The sequence below is a fragment of the Hipposideros armiger genome, unplaced genomic scaffold (genome assembly GCF_001890085.2).
Source record: "Hipposideros armiger isolate ML-2016 unplaced genomic scaffold, ASM189008v1 scaffold_522, whole genome shotgun sequence".
Lineage (NCBI taxonomy): Eukaryota > Metazoa > Chordata > Mammalia > Chiroptera > Hipposideridae > Hipposideros > Hipposideros armiger.
Genome location: NW_017731872.1, coordinates 692845 through 707952, shown reverse-complemented (window position 1 = coordinate 707952; position 15108 = coordinate 692845). Strand labels below are relative to the sequence as shown.

The following is a 15108-nucleotide window of genomic DNA, read 5'->3' as shown; positions in this document are numbered from 1 at the left end:
AGAAGAGGTGGCACGTTTATACAATGGAATATTACTCAGCCAGAAAAAAGAATGAAATTTTGCCATCTGCAGCAACATGAATGGGCTGAGTGGAGTAAGTCAGACAGAGAAAAGCAAGTGTCATATGATTTCACTTACATGTGGAATCTAGAGAACAGGATAAACACACAAAACAGAAACAAGCTCATAGATAGACAGCATTTTGATGGTTGCTGGGCTGATAAGAGACTTGGGGATGGGTGAAGGGGGGATTAATATGTACAAATTGGTAGTGACAAAATAGTCATGGGGATATAGAGTATAGAATGGGGAATATTGTCAGTAGTATTGTAATAACTATGTACGGTGTCAGATGGGTACTGGTTTTATTGGGGTAATCACTTTGTAAGTTATATAAATGTCTAACCACTGTGCTATACACCTGAAACCAACATAATATTATATGCCAACTGTAATTGAAAAATGGAAAAAAATAGTCATGGAATATGAAGTACAGCAGAGGAAATATAGTCTATAACATTGTAATAACTATGTGTGGTGTCAGATGGGTACTAAATTTATTGGAGTGATCACTTTGTAAGTTATGTAAATGTCTGGTCACTATGCTATACACCTAAAACTAATATAATATTGTATGTCAACTGTAATTTAAAAATAAAAATGTTATTTTAAAAACTTTTTTTAAAAGAACTCTATGAGGTGAATAATACTAGTATGATAATACCAACATCTTTCTTTTACATATGGGGAAAATGAGGCACAGGAAGGTCAAGTGAATGATCCAAGATCACAGAGCTAAGAACAGACAGAGCTGGAATTTGGACCAGCAAGTGGTGTGAGGTGCCACCATAAGTCACTACCTCTCTCCTAGCCAGCTCCTGCCTTGGTGAGCCTAAGTCTCTCCACCTGGTACTCTTGCTGGCCTTGCCAGGCTACTGTGATATCTGCTAGAATGCAGACAGGAAGGCTGGCACACGGTGTTCACACACCATGGGCACTGCTCCAAGTTCAGTCCCTGTTTACCAAACTACATGTGTTTCTGCCATTCCCACAGCATCACTCCCGTTTCCTCACATCCTCTTTGGTCTCTCAGGCCCAGTTGCATGTGCAGTAATGCATCCACAGTCCCCACGAACCTCCCCTTCCTAATGCACACACGGCACAGGTTCTGCACATATGCCTGGAATGACCCTGTGGCTCTCAGGCAGTCTTCAGTATAGATGAGGTCTTTACAAATCCTCATCCCTGAAATTCAAAAGTAGGATAGAAACACTGCACTTTCTAACAATATTGTCTAAGTTCTACCCACAAGGTTAATTTATAGGTGGGCTTTTCACTAGCTCTGTGGACCTAATCAGTGTTGCCTTTTGGAATACAGCTGCCGAAACAAACCCCACCCCAAAAGTTCTAAAGTTGAAGTGTAAAACCAACAACAAGGATTCTTAGCCCACAAATTAAACTGAACAGGGATTTTTACAAACATTTGCTGAAATCTACCCTGTCCCACACAGGGCATTTTCTCGAAATTATCTTTCTACAAATGAAGAGCCTCAGAGAGCACTAACAACCGTTCACTAGGAACCAGGAATCCAAGTCCTTGGCTGGAAACCACATTCTTTCTTGATAAACAATACAAAGAAAATCTATCATCTAGGAAGCAGAACAGCAAGAGCCCACTGTTCTGTTTTTCCACCAGTAAATGGAATGTTGGGGCAGAGTTTTGCTGTTTACTGGAGCCAGAATTAAATGCCCCAGCATCTCAGCATCACTAATACTATTGTCACCTCGTCAAGCCTGCCACACTAAGACACAGTGTGCATCACAGCTAGGTTCTGGAAAGCACTCCTACCACCAACTGGTGAGCACACCCTCATCTAGAAGAGGAACACAGAGAGGCTATCAATGTGCCAGAGAAGGAACAGTAAAAGCAAGCTGGGTTTCCAACCTGGAAAGAAGAGGGTCAGGTGGGGCATCAGAGGTAATTTCAAATATCTGCAGGGCCAATGTGGAAGAATCACAGGCCAGGGAAGGTCACAGAGAGGCACATTTCAACCCAGTCTTAGGGGCATTCCAGCTGCTGCATTGTCCTCAAAATGGGCTGCAATCAATAGTGATGAGCAACCTGGTCTTAGAAAGGTTCAAACCAAGGCTGGATGGCTCCATTTAGACATGTAACTTAACAGAGGGAATTCAAGGTCAGATGGGTACAGGTGACCATACCTGTCTATGACACAGAAGGTCAAAAATGATAAGGAATGTTCTAGAAAGAAAGACATCTGCAAGGGGGAAGGAAACAGTGAGAGAAAGAATAGCAACAACAAATAACACAATATGGAGAAGAAAATAATTGGCTGAGTCACAGAAATGCTATACTTAATAATCTCACCATGTCCCACTAATTGTCAGATGGCGGCTATTCACTCCAAACATGATCAGATTTGGCCAAGTTCATGTAAAACCAATACGACTCAGCTATTTGTTAAAAAACATATTAGAGAAAGGTTTGCAAAGTGCTCTAGTACATTTAAGTTGGTTATGAAAGTACATAAAAGACAATCTTCTCCAGTCAGTTTCCTAAGGCAAAGAAAGTCTTCAGAACTCTCAACAGTACTGCTGAAAAACTAGAGAAGGTCCTGTTTTCACAGATATCAAGGGAGCAGTCAGCTAAGAGAGAAATGTTTGGTGCTGTAGTCAGAAAGAAGCTCAAGGCAGCAAAGGGTGTATTTCCAAAGTTGTGACACATGTGCTGGAACGTGAGCCACTCAGTGACACTGAAAATCAGTAGGTCAAAGCAATGACCTTCAGAAATAGCAATATGTGCTTTTAAGAAATTATCTGAAAGTAAATTATAGCCTTCTCACTTTAAAGGGAAAGGTAGCATGAATGCCCCTTGAGTTTTGTGAGTAAGATAGATAGATAGATAGATAGATAGATAGATAGATAGATAGATAGATAGAGATAGATAAAATCAGAAAACAAGCAAAGAAACAACTGGAAGAAAATGAATCAAAACCATATAACAATGTATGATATATATATAATAAAACATTCTAAGACTTTTGGCTTCTTTTACTTGTACCTCTCTAAGAGCTACTACTGTGGGATGTTTTAGTGTTAAGATTCATTTTACCCAGAAGTCAATTAGAAATCAGGAGGTAGCCATAAACTATGCAAATTTGCTTCAGTCTGGAGGAGGTGTGAAGTTGTACAAGTGCTCCAGAAAAACAATAGCCTCCAAAAGCAGAGTTCGTTTCAGGAACACACTGTCATCCTGACTTGAGCATGAAATAATAAACTATAACCTGCCCTGAGAACTCACTGGTCTGCCATCATACTGGGCCCAGAAGTTGTACATGGCAGCTGCACCTGTCCATTCTGGATTAAATTGAGTCCCCTTTAGACAGCATTTTCTCAGAAGACTTTGTTTTATAGAGGTTAAAGGGCAGTTGTTTTGGCCTAATCTTTTATCTGCCCCATTTGAACATTATCAGTAATCTAGCTAAGGAAAGAGGAAATCTGTATCATAAGAGACCAAACCACAACCTTAGTAATAAGCTAGAAAGAAATATTACTGGCCTAAAGACAAAATTAATGAACAACAAATTTATCAATTGCAAATTTCTGTAAGGTGTAAGCAGATCACAAAAGCTTTTAAGAGAGCACCTGGTGAAAGAAAGGAAGAGTGATTGTGAAAAAGAGTTTAAACTTCAGTACACAGGTGATCTATTTCCAGTCTCTGAACTTCCCTCTACTCATTTTTAAACATTTGTTTAAAAAAACTTGAATTTTGAAGTCATGAAAACAAAATTTAAGTAAATATCCAAATTTCTTGAACATAAAATCTTCAAGAAAAGGTATCACATTTCCAGTGTGCTCATCATTGTCCACAATGGGTATTTTATTAGCAGATTCCATTTTAATCCTAACAAAAAAGGATTTCATAGAATTCACTGATTAAGACAAATCAGGAGCTTATAAAAGAAAACCCCTCTCATCCATTTAGAGATGTGCTTTTTTATCGTCAAGCAAAATGTTCTGGAAGCACAGAAGAAAAAAGTAGGGCTACCTACGTTGAAGGAGTCTACCCATCTGGACCTTAGCAGTTTGTGACTATCTGTCCTGGTTGGTAAAAATGGATTTGGACAATGGAATTTCTTTTCTGAATATTAAGTAATCAAATGAAAAAGAAATAGGAACAGACATTGGAGATCTGACATCTTTTCAACCACTATCTGGCCAAGGTATATGTTCTTATCTTTACCCACTCGTATCCATCTATCAAAACTGTCACTAACTCTAAGTCAGGGTTTCTCAACCTCAGCAGTACTGACATCTGGGCTAGATAATTCTTTGACGTAGGGGCTGTCCTGTGCATTGTGGAGCATGTAAAGGATCCCTGGTCTCTACACACTAGATACCAGTAGCCCCTCTTGCCTTGCAGTTATGACAACCAAAAATGTCTCCAGACATTGTCAAATGTCCCCTGAGAGACTAAATCACCTCCAGTTGAGAACCTCTGCTATAAAGCATCCAGATCCATAAAGAAAAAACCCCATATGATCATTTGATTTCTCACAATTCGCAAGGCCACAAGTTGCACTCTGAAAGCCACTGCAGATGTCAGCCTTGAGCACAAGGTGGATGGGGTGGGACAGACGGGTCAGGGCACATCAGTGGGAAAACAACTGCATGCCATGTTCTTATCAATGATGAGCTAACAGCACCACCCCTGAGTCTGACAAACATCATGAAAGAACAAAAGGACATGTATTGAGTTCCTCTCTATCCTAGCCATCAAAAGAATGGCTAAATCTCAAACTTATGCCTTAATATTGGGCTTCTCATGATCATTAAAAGAGAAAAGATTTTCAAAACAGAACTTTTCCACAGAAACCAGGACATTTGCACTGTTTACAATTCAATTCATCAACTTAAAAATCAGAACCACAGCACACATACTTGAGCCCTTCTTGAGCTGGGGCCATGAGGCCATGTGTATTCTCCCAGACCCTTCCATCTCTACTTGATTGAACAGCAGAACATTTTTAACGGGAAATGATTTGTGACAGCTCATAAACAGCTCTGAATACAAACCATTGTCAAAGGAAGTATTAACAAATTTGCACTTCTCCAGTTCCCACACAAGCTATTTTCTCATCATTTTGACAAGAGAAATATTTAAGGAAAATGCAACAAACAGTTCTGAGATCTATGGGCAATGTTTCCCAAATAAGTGCTCCAATGTACATCAAACAGCTATTTCTTGTCAGCAATATGAATTTCCTTTCACCCCAGCAGGTGCACCAGCAACACTGGGTGCCCAGACACCTGGGCTTTCCCCCTCCATTCACTCAGCCCCCACTTCTGATCCTCTCTTTAGAAGAGAGAGGGCTCTCTATTTCATGCCAGTGCACACGCCAACTTACCAGGGATCTCATTTTCAAAGGGCTCTCTAAGAAAGAAAGCATCTACAGGGTGCCAGACTGCTAGAGATGCTGTTGGCGGTGATCTGTAACTTGACCCTGTTCAGAGCAGCTCGAAAGACCTGCTGGTTTTCATTGTATTTAAACCCAGTGGCCCTGATGAAATGCTGACCCTGAAGCAAGAAGGCTTCAGAAACACTTAAAATTGTTTTCACTCAGTACTTCTCAAACTTTAAGATGCATGAACCTCCTCAGGACCTTGTTAAAAAGCAGGTTCTAATTTGTGGGTCAGGGTGAGGCTGAGAATCTGCATTTCTAACCAGCATCACACAAGAGTAACTCTGATAACAGAGCCAGGAAAGGGACCCTAATTTAACACATTGAGGACAGGGCATTTAAACTGTTTAAATGCATGTTCCCAGGGTTTAAACCAGTTAAATCAACTTTTATACTGAGTTTCTTTAAAATTTTATGACAAATTCGCTATTTTTGTGAACTGAAATTTTCAGGAAATACTCACCAAAGACCCTAGTAGTGCTTGAGGGTGTGATACCTCTGGAAACATTCCCCCTTAATGTATAGACGCAACTCTCCATCACCGGTCCACAATGTGTTAAAAGAGGAGCCATTTCTATTCCCAACATAGAGGACCCATCTCAAATATACAAAGATGTTTTTAAAGGAAGGAAACAGATTTAGATTCACCCAAACCTCGTGCCACCCAATTCAGGGCAGTTCATGGATCTGAGTCCTGTCAACATCTATAATCACTCTTCTACTTTTCGATAGAATAATAAATAGAGCATTAAAATCTTTTCCCTTTCCCTTTCCCCTGAAGAATCAAAGTACTTTAAATTGAATCTTTCTTGCAAAGAAACTCCATTTGATTTCCGGACGATTAACACTCATAATATCCTAAATAAGTGGTAAGCTGTTTTCTAAAAGGTTAGAGAGCACAACCACAGAAACAAGATGTCAACAAACAGTAATAATAAAAGTCAGCTAAAATATTACTACTTCTATTACTAATAATAATGATAATAATAGTAATAATAAATTGTCTCCTCACAATAAAATTGATGATCAAAACTTCCCCAATCTTCCCCATCCTGATAAAATACAACTGCAATTGCTCAGGCAAAATCTCAAATGCACTCTTGTCTTTCTCAGTCCGCAGCGAACCCTCACAGCACCACTTTCCAGGTTTTGATTCATTCCCTCCACCGGGAACACCCTGGCCTGAGAGCCATCACCTCTAGGGACTCAGTACTTCAACGACTCCTCTGCCGTTACCCCCACTTTGTTCCACTCATGAAATCGAAGCCAAGACACTGCTCTGCTCCAAGTTTGGACTGGCCCCTTTCACCAGAGCCCTATAGGGACCTACAGGACCACGCACATGCATACCTGGCCTGTATCCCTTTCTTCCCCTTGCTCCTCTCCAGTCACATGACTTGGAACAGTCCGGAAAAGCTCTGGCCTCAACGCTTTTGCACAGAGTTCCCTCTACCTAGAAATCTTCCCAAATAACCACATGGGTCACTCCCTTGGCTCCCTGCTCAAATTTCACCTGACTGATAAGACCCTCCCTGACTCCCACACATGCCACCAGTGGAGCTTTTAAAATTATAAGAATTGGGGGTTTGTTTCTTTGAAATGTGTTGTTTTTTTCATGCTTGTTACCTGTGGTCATTTTTTTTTTGGTGAGGTTCACTCTAGTTCAGAGTAAGAACACATCTAGTGCTAGAACAGTCATGAATGGAAGATAATATTGGATGTACCTATAAGAGCAAACACTACAGCTGGAGTTTTAGGCCCAACTATGACCCAAATCAGCCGAATGGCCTCAAAGCAGCCCTTGCCCTGTCTGTGCCAGGGCCTTCCTCATATGTTCAAAGGTTGACCCTCCACACCCCCTGCCCAGTCTCCACACCACAGTCAAGTGAAAACAGAGCTTGTCATCCCCCTGCTCCAAACACTCCAATGGCTTTCCAAAACCTTCAAGATCCCGCAGGGTCTCAGAAAAGAAAACCCTTAACCAGCCTGAGGGACCCCTGCCACCCACCTGCCCTCCACACTCCCTCCCAGGTTGTTCCCTGCCTCCACTGTGAGCACCTGTCCCCAGTCAGCTCTCCCTCTACCATCTACCACAGAGGCAGGGAAATGCTCTCGTGGTTATGCTTGCCTTGCAGGCTCTCCCCAGGAGCAAGTGCACATTTATTCACAGGACTGCTTGATCACTACGTTCTCCCCACTTCACAGTCAGCTCCCAAGGCCGGCTGGGCTGGGCTGAGTACGCTGAGCTGGTGAGTGAGCAGGGGAGGGGGCATCATCAGAAACGCACCCACACTATCACGGGCAGTGACACCTGAGTGTAAAGGGGCACGTACAGCCACACTGTGCTTGATCAAAGGTGCCTGTGTTCATTTCCACAGAAAAGTAATACAAGTAAGATTGATTCTGATCATTAGGCTTTTATGAGACTATCAAGAGATTCTGAATCCAGGTTTTCCTGTTTTCATTGACTACATTCCTTCTTTCTTCCTCTGTCTCTGTCCCTCTCCCTTTCTTATTTGCAGAATTCACAAGGTAATACACACCATACTTCCCATTACAAACTAACCACTATTGGCACCATGTGTCATAACCGGTCCCAAAAGGAACCTTGCCTGCTCATATTAAATCAGTCAGAAGAAAGACTTATTAACCATCCTAACGCTAGTTTACCCTGCAGGCTTAGGAATTCCTTCAAAGAGGGGGAACGGGGAGGGAAAAAAAGGAGTTTTTAAATACTACTCTTCCTAAATTCACATTACGTCTCTATAAAGAAATGAAGTCAATGACACATTCAGTAAACAGTCTAAGCATGCTCAAGGGCAGAAGCATACGAAAATGTGTCTGGCTTCCCTCACAATGACTGCCTCTGGTCACTTAGAGGCTCTAGCTCCTGCTGCCTGTTCCAGTAGGACTGCAGCTCTGTGTCCTCGGCAGCTGCAATGCTTGACACTTCTTCATCTCACTCCTTTTTTCTCCTGTGGCACCTCTCGGCACTGACAGTGCATGAAGACTGAAGACGGCCACCACCTGGGGCGCCTCTGGGACTAGGCCCAGCAGTCTGACCCTACATCCGGAGACCAGGCTGGCCAAAGAGCCCAGTGATCACTCAGACTTGGGATCAGAGACATGGGAGGCGCTGTGCCAGGAGCGAGCAGGCCTGGACCCTGGACCCTCTGACTATCCTGGCTGCTACTCGAGCACGCACTGGTCTCATGCCATCTGTTCTCTGAGCAGGCAGTGGTTTGGAAAACTAGCAAAATGCCAAGACACAAAATAAACAGAAGAAAGCCTAATAAGACTATACACTTACTATACTAGCAACAAGGGTCGCCTCTTTGCAGAGGCCCAGACACGACTGTGCATGTGGAGGAAGATAGCACAGGAGGCTGTTGCTAAACATTTCATATAAGCCTTACTTTTAATATCAGCCAAGGGCATCTAAGTTTCTCACACCAGCTTCTCTCCGATTTTCAATGGTCTTCACACATTATATAAATCAGGTATTTTCCATGTGCACAGTCATCTCTGAGATTTCACCCTGTTAAGTGTGGACTGACTGATTCACATGAGGACGCCATGTGACACAACTGAGTTACAGTGTCACACTTTTATGTGACAGGTACACAAAAAAATGCATCAATATCTACCCATAATTAATTCCTAAGATGGCTAAGTACAGAGGGTAGACCTTGTTGCCCATCTACGGTAATCCCACTGCCTAATGCTGAACTGGGGACCCACTATGTTCCAATGGAACGACTGCAGTGCCAACCCCATCGTCTTTCTTGGGTTTCTATTTGTAATTGTAATAATATTAGCAGTGACTACTGGGAATAAATCATGTGTGTATCAAAGTCAAACTGGGGTCAGTCACCTGGTTAGATGCAGGGCTGTGGCCTTCCCCTGGGTCCCTAGCACCTGGCAGCACCTCGCAGTGAGCACAGTGAATAATCGCCAAAGGAATGAATGCAACTTCGCATTTGAGTTTCAGTAATAACATCAATTTTTCATTAAAAACTTCATTTACAGCAAAGAGAGTTATTCTAATATGAAGAGACATTTCAATACATACTGTTTCTCACTGGAAGATCCAAGTCCCCTTCAAACAATCATATTTCTATGGAAACACAAAAATAACATTCTTTTCAATCTGCCTCGTTTATAGTCACCAGGGTTGAGTTTTCATATAAGCCACTAATTTGTTTTGAAGACCAGTAAGAAAGGTATCTTAGCCTCTTCAGTAGCTGGCTACAAGGTCAGGAATTCCACATTTGTGTTAAACAATTGTTCTTCAAGACACCATCTCTTTAAAATGTAAATAACCCCAAGGGGTCAACAGTGAAAATACTAATAGTTGTTAACACCTTGGTGTGAAGTAGCTTAGCAGTTAAACCCATAAACCTATTTATTAGTAGGCTGGTGGTTCATTCATTGGAGGAAAAGCTACAGGAAAAGACAGCTCTGCCAGGAGAAAGAAGTACATTTGGAGCAAGGGGGTAACTTGGCATTCAGAGGTGACATAAGGATCCTGGGCATCTAGGGAAGGTGGAATACGGAAGTAATGCAGCCGTTCTCCTTAGACTCTGCAGTTTAGTCTGGCTCTTACAATCACATTTCTCAAGAAAAGTGAAATTATATGGAGTTCAAGAGGTTTTTCTGAACCACAGGGTCACAATCAATAACAATAAACACAAATAGAAGTGATGAAGAAAGGCTCCAGAGTGAGTGTGTTGGCGAACAAATCCTATTGCATATCCCTTGCATTTGGAGCATTTTCCTTTGAAACTGTGGCAGAAAGCAGGAGAAAGACCAAATCCAGTTCTCATTTAAAGATGCTTTCAGTAGTAACACCAGAGCATTAGGAAGAGACCACGTGATGACACACAACAAGCATGCAATCAGGTACAAACTCTGCAGGCCTCATATACACACATGTGAAGGGTACTGCTGAGGGTCACAGTCACTCATTTAAGGCCAACTTCCTCAACAGGAAATGAGAACTGATGGACACAGAAGATGTTGATCATGGCTGAGAATGGGATTCACTATACTGTTCTCCACTTTTAAAGAGTTTGAAATTTTACCATAATAAAAAGTTAATAAAATTGTTTAAAGAATGAAAAAGAGCGGTGGCTATACACAACATGACATACTGAATTGGATCTGGGAACAGAAAAAGGATATTATAGAAAAACTGATGAAATCCAAATCAAGTCTGTGGTTTTAGTTAGCAGTTTTGTACCAATGCTAATTTGATATGTGATCAAATTATCACAGTGTTAATGTGGTAAGTGTACCAAGGTTGAGTAAGATGTTAATACAGGCATGTCTTGGAGATATTGTGGGTTCAGTTCCAGACCACTGCAATAGAAGTAACACAATAAAGCAAGTCCTAATCTTTTTGCTGGTGGAGGGCCTTGCCTTCCATCTGTAAAAATCGTAACACCTGTGAAGTGCAATAAAGTGAAGCACAATAAAACAAGGTATTCCTCTATTAGGGGAAGTTGGATGAAGGGCTAATGGGAACTCGGCACTATCTTTGCAATTCTTCTATAAATCTACAATTATTTCAAAATAATTGAAGGAAATTTTTTTAAAGCAGTGGTTAGTGATAGAAAAGGGAGGACTATAGATTTTTAAATCCTTCAGCCTGAAAATGTAACCCGTACCTACTATCTCCTGGCTCCTGAAAAGCTAGCTAGCTAGCCAGGTTGGAATTTGAAAGGCTGTCAGTGAGAACGGATGTGTTTCTAATTATGACTTTTAGAGTCCTTGCGTTTACTCCAGGTCTTTTTTGTCCTTATCATGCCATCACTGTATCTGTGTGCAATGAACACACATACACTGTTAGGAAGCATTTTTATGTGCTTACAGATAAAAAGGCATCACAGACTAACTTAGTTTTAAAAATCTCGTGTTACTGAGCACTTGTGAGCCACCTGCAAGACTGTTTAAACCCTGAGATTGCTAAGTACAAATGTTCTCATTTCTAAGTGTGACTAATGGAATGTCAGTAGACCACCAGTTCCTCCAAATAAACTAGCTAAATGTTGTAATAAGAGAAGACAGCCTCTGACACAGCTCACTCCACACTTCATCTTCGGAAACAAATTTTCCAAGGCACTGACAAAACGGGGAATTCTATCATCGGGGATCATGTTTCTTTACAGAACCCTGACCACTCTAATACCTACTCCAACCGATAAGCAGTGGGCCAGTTACCCAGTAATGGCTGTAGCATCTGCATTTTATATTATGGCCGGGGCCAACTAAAGGGAAGCAATTGCATATAACCTCGGTGTGTGAACACCCACCCGTAATAAATCACTCTCCCTCTCCTCATCACCAATAAAGCACTTTACAGAAAACTGACCATAGATTTCTGTCAGTGATTTAGACAAGTGGCATAGGAGAACTCCACACATGTCCCAAACTCAGGGCTGCAGAAACAGACAGGAGGCACATCACCAGGTGCCAGGCAGCTGAGATCCTCAGGGCCAGGACCTATGGGCACAGTCTGATCTCAATATGGGCAAAAACAGGTAGAGCTTGAGGGTAATAATGATGGCCACAAACCATTTGGACCGCTGTAGGCTGCCAGCACATCATCCTATGCCATTAGGTCTTTAGTGAATGTGTTATGGTTATTTTAGACAATATGGGTTATCTGAATGTATTATTGTTCATGCACTTTAATTAGCCTCTAAAAATACAGGGACCCAACAACCTTCATGCCAATCTTTGTTCACACATTAAATCCATTTTTAACAATGCATTTTTAATTTGCTCTTGAGCATCTACTTATACATCTGTCAGTGCCTGCCTTGTAATTCCAGGCAGAGAACCACTCTGCAGAAACAAAGTAATGACGGTGACAGTGTTCTGAGCCTTGAGCCCGACTACGTACTGGACACATGCTCAGCACTCTGCACGCCCTGTCCCTTAATCCTCCCACTGGGCTGCAGGCAAGAAGAAGTGGAAGCCAGAGAGGAAGAGAGGCAAAGAACAGGCCCACATTCACAGCTCAGCAGAGCTGTAAGGAAGGGCCTTTGCTCCCTCACCCCTAACAGGAGGCCAGGAGCTGCCATCTGTACATATGATCTGAGAAACATCACTTCTCTTTGCCCCTCTTGAACAGAAACCATCATGCTGTCTGTTCTCATCCTGTTTGGAGAAACTTTGCTGTCCACAATCCTTAGAGATGTGTGGGCCATAGCACAATATAGAGCCAGGGTCCAAGATGTAGGCTTGAGGGACAGGGCCAACTCCTTCCTACCCTGTGACTTGGGCACATCACTCAACCTCTCTGAGTCTCAGTTTGCACATTTGGAAAAAACAGAAGACAATAATATCTTGTATAGTAAGCACTTGGCAAAGTCTTATATGCATATTAATAAGGAGTAGTAGTATTTTTTACTAGAATAAACTCAGCAAAAACTTCAGACAGCCCCGAGAATTGACATCACTTAAATCCAATGCATAAATAAAAAACTCTCTCCTCACTTGCCTGTCTCACCTTGAATCTGCACTGTTACCCCTAGGACTGAATAAGGACTCATTAATGGTGAGGACAAGATGGTATTAAGCATGCCCCCCATGGTTCAAGGTCATAGCATAGTCAGGCCTTCCTAGGGTTTGGGATTGGCTAGGTGACATGGTGGTCTTCCAAGTCCAGGCACTTGTGGTCCTGAGAAGTCAGGGTCACGCCTGCATAGCACTTCAAGCATACTATTCGTCCACAAAGTCGTTTCTCAACATTCCCCCCTTATGACATTGGCCCAGGCACAGCTCCACTTACAGAACCTATCACCAGCAAATGTCCACCAAACTGAGACAGTCGACAGTACTTTCCAAGAATCTCTTATGCTTAAGTAATGCCCTCCAAAATTATAAGGTCCATAGGACATAGTTAATTTATGTGTTTTTATTTCTTCCAGAGTGCCTAACAAAATTGCTAATGAGGTATATGATACATGCTTTCTAAATATTTATTAAGTTTAACTTTAAAAAGAATGATCCCTCCTTTCCGTGAGGATAAAAAATCCTAACAATAGGGTCAATCCATAAGCTCTGCTAGCTCAAACTTCACACAGGAACATTCAAACATAAGACTTGGTTTGTGTAGCTCCTCCACTGTAGTCACAGCCAGTCCTCGCAACCAATTAGCCTGAGAGTCAATTCCTCCCATGACATGCAAAAGCAACCAAAGCTCAACTACAACAGGAAGGCACACACAACCCACACAAGGGACACAGCTGGAGCACCCAGCACAGGTGACCAGGGAGACTGTGCCACTGTGCCCCACAGGACACCTACTACATAAGGCCACTCGGCTAAGACCAGGAGACATAGCAGCTCTACTTGACAAATAGAAACAAAAACAGGGAGGCAGCCAAAGTGGAGAGAAAAAGAAACATGTCCCAAATTAAAGAACAGAACAAAACTCCAGAAAAAGAACTAAACAAAATGGAGACAAACAATCCACCAGATACAGTGTTCAAAACACTGGTTATAAGGGTGCTCAATGATCTCTGTGAAAACTTCAACAAAGAGATAAGAAACATAAAAATGGAAACAGAAAACAAAAAAGAGCCAGTCAGACATAAAGGGTACAATAACTGAAGTAAAGAATACATTAGAGGGGGCCGGCGGAGTGTTGCGTTAGTTAGGAGTTGGCTTGGGACGCCAGCTCTGAGCAGCAGGGCCCCAGTTCAGATCCCATATGTGGGCCAGTGATGCTGTGCCCCCTACTGCTAAGATGGTGAACAGCTCGACCTGGAGCTGGGCTGCCGTGAGTCGCCAGCAACAGTGTAGGCTGCAGTGAAGCTGGCTGGCAGCTGGCGTGAGCTTTTTCGTGAGCTGCTGTGAGCCACAGTGAGCGGCCATCCAATGGCCGGCAACCAATCTGCCTCGCCCGGGGAAGAGTGCAATGATAATACCAACATGGGCCAGGGAAGCGACGTCCTCCACAACTAGACTGAAGAACAAAAGGAAAACAACTTGTCTGTTCCCCTTCCCTGATTCCCCAACGCTGTTCTCCTCTCCAAACAAAATGAGGCTAGTTTAAGGGGCCTCTGGGACAACATCAAGCATAACAACATTTGCATCATAGGGGTACCAGAAGAAGAAGAGAGAAAGCAAGGGATTGAAAACCTATTTGAAGAAATAATGAAGGAAAACTTACATAACCTGATGCAGCAAATGGACATACAAGCCCAGGAATCACAGAGAGTCCCAAACAAGATAAGCCCAAAGAGGCCCACACCAAGATACATCATAATTAAAATACCAAAGCTTAAAGACACAGAGAGAATCTTAAAAGCAGCAAGTGAAAACCAGTTACCTAAAAAGGAGCTTCCATAAGACTGCCAGCTGAGTTCTTAACAGAAACTTTGCAGGCCAGAACAGAGTGGCACAAAATATTCAAAGTCACAAAAAGCAAGGACCTACAACCAAGATTACCCAGAAAAGCTATCATTTAGAATAGAAGGACAGATAAATAGCTTCCCAGACAAGAAAAAAATAAAGGAGTTCATTACCACCAAACCAGTATTACAAAAAATATTAAAGGGACTTCTTTAAGAAAAAGAAGAAGAAAAAAAACAAGGCCAAAAATATGAATAATAAA

At 42.1% G+C, this 15108-nt stretch overlaps 1 protein-coding gene across 16 annotated transcripts in view; it reads right to left on the bottom strand.

Annotated features, from left to right (window-relative positions):
• Positions 1-15108, bottom strand: part of LDLRAD4 (low density lipoprotein receptor class A domain containing 4) — a 578686-nt gene that overhangs the window by 538751 nt on the left and 24827 nt on the right. For 8 of the 16 annotated variants that reach the window (XM_019668244.1, XM_019668230.1, XM_019668249.1 and 5 more), the window contains exon 2: positions 9553-9597. The exons of the other annotated variants lie outside the window; for them this stretch is intronic. The gene's annotated coding sequence lies outside the window, so the exon portion shown is untranslated. The remainder of the gene's footprint in view (positions 1-9552; positions 9598-15108) is intronic. 16 annotated transcript variants of the gene reach the window in all.